We start from the raw sequence: 6,600 nt of genomic DNA on the forward strand, positions 1-6,600 counted from the left end.
GAGATCATGGTCTGCGGTCACAGGGAGGATAGAGAACACCTTAAGCCTCTGGAGGATGAGGGCCCTCGGGCATAGGGGAAGAGTGGTTGTCGCCAACGCGCTGGCGGTTACTAAGCTTTACCATACCCTGCATGTCCATGCCGCGCCGCGGAGTGTGTTGACCGCCCTGAACCGGTCATTCAATAATTTCATCTGGAAAGGTAAGAGAATCATGGTGTCGCATAACACTCTCATTGGTGGTAAGAAAAACGGCGGTCTCAACCTCGTGGACATAGACACGAAACGACTGGCTTTTAGATTGCGACTGCTAACAAAACTCTTCAATAATCCGGACCTGCATCTTTGGCATGAAGCTTTAGGGCGGTCAATAAACTCCTGCGGGCGGCATGGCATGTTTAACCTATGTCAAGTTCTCCCATCAACGAGCCTCTGTCACCTTGATCCTTTCTGGGCTGAGGTGATGGAGGCTTGGCAGGCATTCCGACCAGGTCTGGACGGTAAGATTCAACATCTCGGACAGCTTTTGCGGCAGCCGCTCTTCCACAACCCAGATCTGCAGCAGGCAGGGCGGCCATTTAGGTGCGCGGCTCTGGAGAGAGGAGGAGTCGACACCTTTGGGACTGTCTTGGATCGGCACGGCAGGTTGGATCTGGTTCGTGTTGAGAATACTCTAAGAAAAGAAAACATCATACATAGGAAAGAGGTGGTGAGGAGGGTGTGCGCCCAGCTGGCAGAGAATGTACCTCCAGACTGGCTGCTCGTGCTCGGCTCTGTGGTGCAGTCATCAAGACTGGTAAGTGGGCCAACCTTTGTCTGTAATTATGGGGATAGAGTTTTAAATTTTGGGGAATTGAACACGAAACAAATATATAACTTGTTTCTGCGCAAAATTGTAAAAGCACCAGCTGCTACTAGACAGTGGAGGATGATTTTTGAGCATATAACGACAAAGACAATCTGGAAGACAATAGCTAGCCCGTTAATTCCACCCTCGGTCTTTAACACCGATTTCAAAATGAGGCACAGGATAATGTATACAGCAATTATTCTCCATCAAATCAACAAAAACAGGTGGTCAAGGGACTGTCCGGCGTGTGAATCCCATCCGGAGACGATACAGCACATCTTCCTGGAGTGTCCAGCTTCGAGGAGCTTTCGCGACCACCTGTGGGCACTAATCACTGAGAAATGTAACCTCCGACCAGTGGGAACATTAAGGGACCAAATGCAGCTCTTCGGGCTCTTCACCCAAACACCCAGCAATGTTAATTCAGTCTTGGTAAATTTCTTACTTTCAGTTGCTAAACACGCCTTGTACATTTGCAGGTGCGATCTATTGTTTGAAAAAAAGAAAAACAATTCTTGGTCCCTTTTTGTTGGTCTGGTGGAATGGTATTTAAGATCTCTCTTTATGGTTAAAAGGGAGGTATTCATGGAGTCGTTTCTCCCGAATAACTGTTTTGTTGTAGTTGACAATGGAGATCTAAGTTTGAATTTTTGAATATCGTGTGACAGTGTTGTAAAACTACCTTTTTGTATTTTTCTAATAAATAAAAAAAAAAAAAAATATGCCTGACCTTGTCTGATCTAGGAAGCCAAGCAGGTTTGGGCCTGGTTAGTACTTGGATGGGAGACCGCTTGCGAATACCAGGTGCTGTAAGCTTTTTCTCTTCTCTCTACCACCTGCATGTCTTTTGTTGCAACGTCTGATCACCCTGTGACACATGAGGAAGTTGGTCATCTTCAGCTGCTGCTGCTTTGTTGGCAGACACGAAGTGATCTAAGAGTCTCAGTTTCAACTGCAGGTAATAATCACATCAGGGAAGAAGATGTGCCCACTACAATTTAGCCTTTCTCGGCAATTATCTGGTTACATAGAGTAACCGTATGATTCCAGTACCTATATAATGCACATTGTTCACAGATATTGTTGCTTATGGCCACACCACCCTGAATATGCCTGACCTCGTCTGATCTCGGAAGCCAAACAGGGTTGGGCCTGGTTAGTACTTGGATGGGAGACTGCTTGGGAATACCAGGTGCTGTAAGCTTTTTCTCTTCTCTCTATCACCTGCATGTCTTTTGTTGCAACGTCTGATCACCCTGTGACACATGAGGAAGTTGGTCATCTTCAGCTGCTGCTGCTTTGTTGGCAGACACGAAGTGATCTGAGAGTCTCAGTTTCCGCTGGAGAGAATAATCACGACAGGGAAGAAGATGTGCCCAATACGCATCAGCCTTTCTCTGCAATTATCTGGTTACATAGAGGAACTGTATGATTCCAGTACCTATATAATGCACATTTGTCACAGACATTGTTGCTTACGGCCACACCACCCTGAAAATACCCGACCTCGTCTGATCTCGGAAGCCAAGCAGGGTTGGCCCTGGTTAGTACTTGGATGGGAGACTGCTTGGGAATACCAGGTGCTGTAAGCTTTTTCTCTTCTCTCGACCACCTGCATGTCTTTTGTTGCAACGTCTGATCACCCTGTGACACATGAGGAAGTTGGTCATCTTCAGCTGCTGCTGCATTGTTGGCAGACACAAAGTGATCTGAGAGTCTCAGTTTCAACTGCAGATAATAATCACGTCAGGGAAGAAGATGTGCCCACTACGCATCAGCCTTTCTCGGCAATTATCTGGTTACATAGACGAACTGTATGATTCCAGTACCTATATAATGCACATTTGTCACAGACATTTTGGCTTACGGCCACACCACCCTGAACATGCCTGACCTTCTCTGATCTCGGAAGCCAAGCAGGGTTGGGCCTGGTTAGTACTTGGATGGGAGACCGCTTGGGAATACCAGGTGCTGTAAGCTTTTTCTCTTCTCTCTACCACCTGCATGTCTTTTCTTGCAACGTCTGATCACCCTGTGACACATGAGGAAGTTGGTCATCTTCAGCTGCTTCTGCTTTGTTGGCAGACACGAAGTGATCTGAGAGTCTCAGTTTCAGCTGGAGAGAATAATCACGACAGGGAAGAAGATGTGCCCACTACAAGTTAGCCTTTCTCGGCAATTATCTGGTTACATCGAGGAACTGTATGATTCCAGTACCTATATAATGCACATTTGTGACAGACATTTTTGCATATGGCCACACCACCCTGAATATGCCTGACATCGTCTGATCTTGCAAACCAAGCAGGGTTGGGCCTGGTTAGTACTTGGATGGGAGACTGCTTTGGAATACCAGGTGCTGTAAGCTTCTTTGCTTCTCTCTACCACCTGCATGTCTTTTGATTCAACATCTGATCACCCTGTGACACATGAGGAAGTTGGTCATCTTCAGCTGCTGCTGCTTTGTTGGCAGACACGAAGTGATCTGAGAGTCTCAGTTTCAACTGCAGGTAATAAACACATCAGGGATGAAGATGTGCCCACTACATATCAGCCTTTCTCAGCAATTATCTGGTTACATAGAGTAACCGTATGATTCCAGTACCTATATAATGCACATTTGTGACAGACATTCTTGCTTACGGCCACACCACACAGAATATGCCTGACCTTGTCTGATCTAGGAAGCCAAGCAGGTTTGGGCCTGGTTAGTACTTGGATGGGAGACTGCTTGCGAATACCAGGTGCTGTAAGCTTTTTCTCTTCTCTCTACCCCCTGCATGTTTTTGTTGCAACGTCTGATCACCCTGTGAAACATGAGTAAGTTGGTCATCTTCAGCTGCTGCTGCTTTGTTGGCAGACACGAAGTGATCTGAGAGTCTCAGTTTCCGCTGGAGAGAATAATCACGACAGGGAAGAAGATGTGCCCAATACGCATCAGCCTTTCTCGGCAATTATCTGGTTACATAGAGTAACCGTATGATTCCAGTACCTATATAGTACACATTTGTCACAGACATTGTTGATTACGGCCACACCACCCTGAAAATACCCGACCTCGTCTGATCTCGGAAGCCAAGCAGGGTTGGGCCTGGTTAGTACTTGGATGGGAGACTGCTTGGGAATACCAGGTGCTGTAAGCTTTTTCTCTTCTCACTACCCCCTGCATGTTTTTGTTGCAACGTCTGATCACCCTGTGAAACATGAGTAAGTTGGTCATCTTCAGCTGCTGCTGCTTTGTTGGCAGACACGAAGTGATCTGAGAGTCTCAGTTTCCGCTGGAGAGAATAATCACGACAGGGAAGAAGATGTGCCCAATACGCATCAGCCTTTCTCGGCAATTATCTGGTTACATAGAGGAACCGTATGATTCCAGTACCTATATAATGCACATTTGTCACAGACATTGTTGACGTTAATAAGTTTAACTTATTAAACAGGTCTCGGTTGTGTCCGTGTTGCATGAGTAAACATTTCAGACAAGGGGCGGAGCTACCAGCCATCAAACAAGGAGCTAAAATGGTTCTAGGAACTGAGTGCTGTGGTCCCTGGTTCCTGTATGTCCGAATGCACGAAAAAACAGCCCTATTCCTGAAAAGGTTATAGGAACTGCAAAAGGTTCCTACAGTGGGAATGCTTCTTTGCTCCACTTCTGCTACTCTTAAAACATACGTTAAAGACAGCAAGGGTTATGATCTTCTTCGTTGTGTATGACGAGGTTTCTCAAAGACAATGAAAACCCTTCCTTGTAGACATATTCGCTGTGCTGAACAGCCAGTGTGAGAGGACTCTTCACCAAAAAGCCAAGACAACGTTTCTGACAGTTGAATCGTACTCGAGTCCGCTGGAGTCCAACAACGGTAACTGGGATCAAGCACCAAAAATACAAGAGCCAGAGACGTTCATTGAGGCTCCAAACGTGTCTGATGGACGACTGTTTGGTGTCTAAGGTCCCAAAGATACTTGAATTAGAAACTGAAGGCCAAACTACACACTGTTAGGTTTAAGCTTTAACATTTGTATCAGCCAGTAAACCAGTTGGGTTGTGTGTTTTTATAAAAAGTGTCATTTAAACTGTGATCTGTTACTTTCAGAGCCTGGATAGCTCAGTCGGTAGAGCATCAGACTTTTAATCTGAGGGTCCAGGGTTCCAGTCCCTGTTCAGGCGATGCTACCTCTGAATATGTCATGGTTACTATCATTGCATTATTCTACACTTTGGGACTGATGTGACGCAACAGACATGTAACTTTAGCGCCACTGAACAACAAAACTCGCAAAAAGTAAGGAGAGAAGAAAACAACACCACCAAGAAGCTAACATGGAGAGCGAGGAGGCCACCGTGTTTATGCATTGCATGACAGCGATATTAATCATAGACGATGACATCGGGGGTCTAAGATGGAGGCTGGAAGAGCACACAGCGAGAGTCAGGAGACGAAGTATCCAGCAGCGGGCGATACTTCTTCGTTTCATGAAGGAGAGAAGAGCGCCGCAGACAAAGGAGACAACGTCTAAGTTTAACTTATTAAACAGGCGCCGGTTGTGTCCGTGTTGTATGAGTAAATATTTCAGACAAGGGGCGGAGCTACCAGCCACCAAACACCTATGTCATATGTGTTCCTGTGGAACCCAGAAAAGACCTCGGAGAAGGAGCTAAAATGGTTCTAGGATCTGAGGGCCATGGTCCCTACTTCCTGTATGTCCGAATGCACGAAAAAACGGCCCTATTCCTGAAAAGGTTATAGGAACTGCAAAAGGTTCCTACAGTGGGAATGCTTCTTTGCTCCACTTCTGCTACTCTTAAAACATACGTTAAAGACAGCAAGGGTTATAATCTTCTTCGTTGTGTATGACGAGGTTTCTCAAAGACAATGAAAACACTTCCTTGTAGACATATTCGCTGTTCTGAACAGCCAGTGTGAGAGGACTCTTCACCAAAAAGCCAAGACAACGTTTCTGACAGTTGAATCGTACTGGAGTCCGCTGGAGTCCAACAATGGTAACTGGGATCAAGCACCAAAAATACAAGAGCGAGAGACGTTCATTGGAGCTACAAACGTGTCTGATGGACGGCTGTTTGGTGTCTCAGGTCCCAAAGATGCTTGAATTAGAAACTGAAGGCCAAACTACACACTATTAGGTTTAAGCTTTAACATTTGTATCAGCCAGTAAACCAGTTGGGTTGTGTGTTTTTATAAAAAGTGTCACTTAAACTGTGATCTGTCACATTCAGAGCCTGGGTAGCTCAGTCGGTAGAGCATCAGACTTTTAATCTGAGGGTCCAGGGTTCCAGTCCCTGTTCAGGTGATGCTTTCTCCAAATATGCAATGGTTGTTCTGATGTTCTGCAGCACAATGTGAAGCAAGAACATCCAGATTTTTTAAAATGAAAGAGGACGCGTTTTCTTTTTCACATGAATGCAACTACAGGAAGAACCAGAGGAAACCAAAGCAACTGGGTGTAGCAGAGCATGATGGCTTCAGCGGATGCTTAGTATGATTATTCCCCCGACTTTAACACAGAGATTGTTTATCACCTGGCGTGGCTGTAGCTCAGGAGGAATCAGCAATCAGGAGGTCAGTAGTTCAACTCCAGCTTCCCGACACTGAACCCCCAATGTATCCATCAGTGTATGAATGGACTAACCCAGTTTTAGAATGCATGTAGTTATGTATAGACTTAAGATGTGCTGTATGAGCATGAGTGCATGTAGTGTTAGAAGCACCTTGAGTGGTCAGTTAGACAAGAAA

At 45.7% G+C, this 6,600-nt stretch overlaps 6 non-coding genes and 2 pseudogenes across 6 annotated transcripts; all 8 read left to right on the forward strand.

The window, feature by feature from the left end:
• Positions 1 to 1,932: 1,932 nt before the first annotated feature.
• Positions 1,933 to 2,051, forward strand: LOC140298898 (5S ribosomal RNA). Its single transcript, XR_011914496.1, has one exon. It is a non-coding gene; the product is annotated as a 5S ribosomal RNA (ribosomal RNA).
• A 269-nt stretch (positions 2,052 to 2,320) lies between these two features.
• On the forward strand, positions 2,321 to 2,439 carry LOC140293560 (5S ribosomal RNA). The gene has a single exon (XR_011912686.1). It is a non-coding gene; the product is annotated as a 5S ribosomal RNA (ribosomal RNA).
• A 269-nt stretch (positions 2,440 to 2,708) lies between these two features.
• LOC140299040 (5S ribosomal RNA) lies at positions 2,709 to 2,827 on the forward strand. The gene has a single exon (XR_011914626.1). It is a non-coding gene; the product is annotated as a 5S ribosomal RNA (ribosomal RNA).
• Positions 2,828 to 3,096: 269 nt separating this feature from the next.
• On the forward strand, positions 3,097 to 3,215 carry LOC140296464 (5S ribosomal RNA; annotated as a pseudogene).
• A 269-nt stretch (positions 3,216 to 3,484) lies between these two features.
• LOC140297024 (5S ribosomal RNA) lies at positions 3,485 to 3,603 on the forward strand (annotated as a pseudogene).
• A 268-nt stretch (positions 3,604 to 3,871) lies between these two features.
• Positions 3,872 to 3,990, forward strand: LOC140275004 (5S ribosomal RNA). Its single transcript, XR_011908381.1, has one exon. It is a non-coding gene; the product is annotated as a 5S ribosomal RNA (ribosomal RNA).
• Positions 3,991 to 4,942: 952 nt separating this feature from the next.
• On the forward strand, positions 4,943 to 5,015 carry trnak-uuu (transfer RNA lysine (anticodon UUU)). Its single transcript has one exon. It is a non-coding gene; the product is annotated as a tRNA-Lys (tRNA).
• A 1,069-nt stretch (positions 5,016 to 6,084) lies between these two features.
• Positions 6,085 to 6,157, forward strand: trnak-uuu (transfer RNA lysine (anticodon UUU)). Its single transcript has one exon. It is a non-coding gene; the product is annotated as a tRNA-Lys (tRNA).
• Positions 6,158 to 6,600: the final 443 nt, after the last annotated feature.

Source organism: Leuresthes tenuis, unplaced genomic scaffold (assembly GCF_036924035.1).
Source record: "Leuresthes tenuis unplaced genomic scaffold, fLeuTen1.0.hap1 SCAF_1, whole genome shotgun sequence".
NCBI lineage: Eukaryota > Metazoa > Chordata > Actinopteri > Atheriniformes > Atherinopsidae > Leuresthes > Leuresthes tenuis.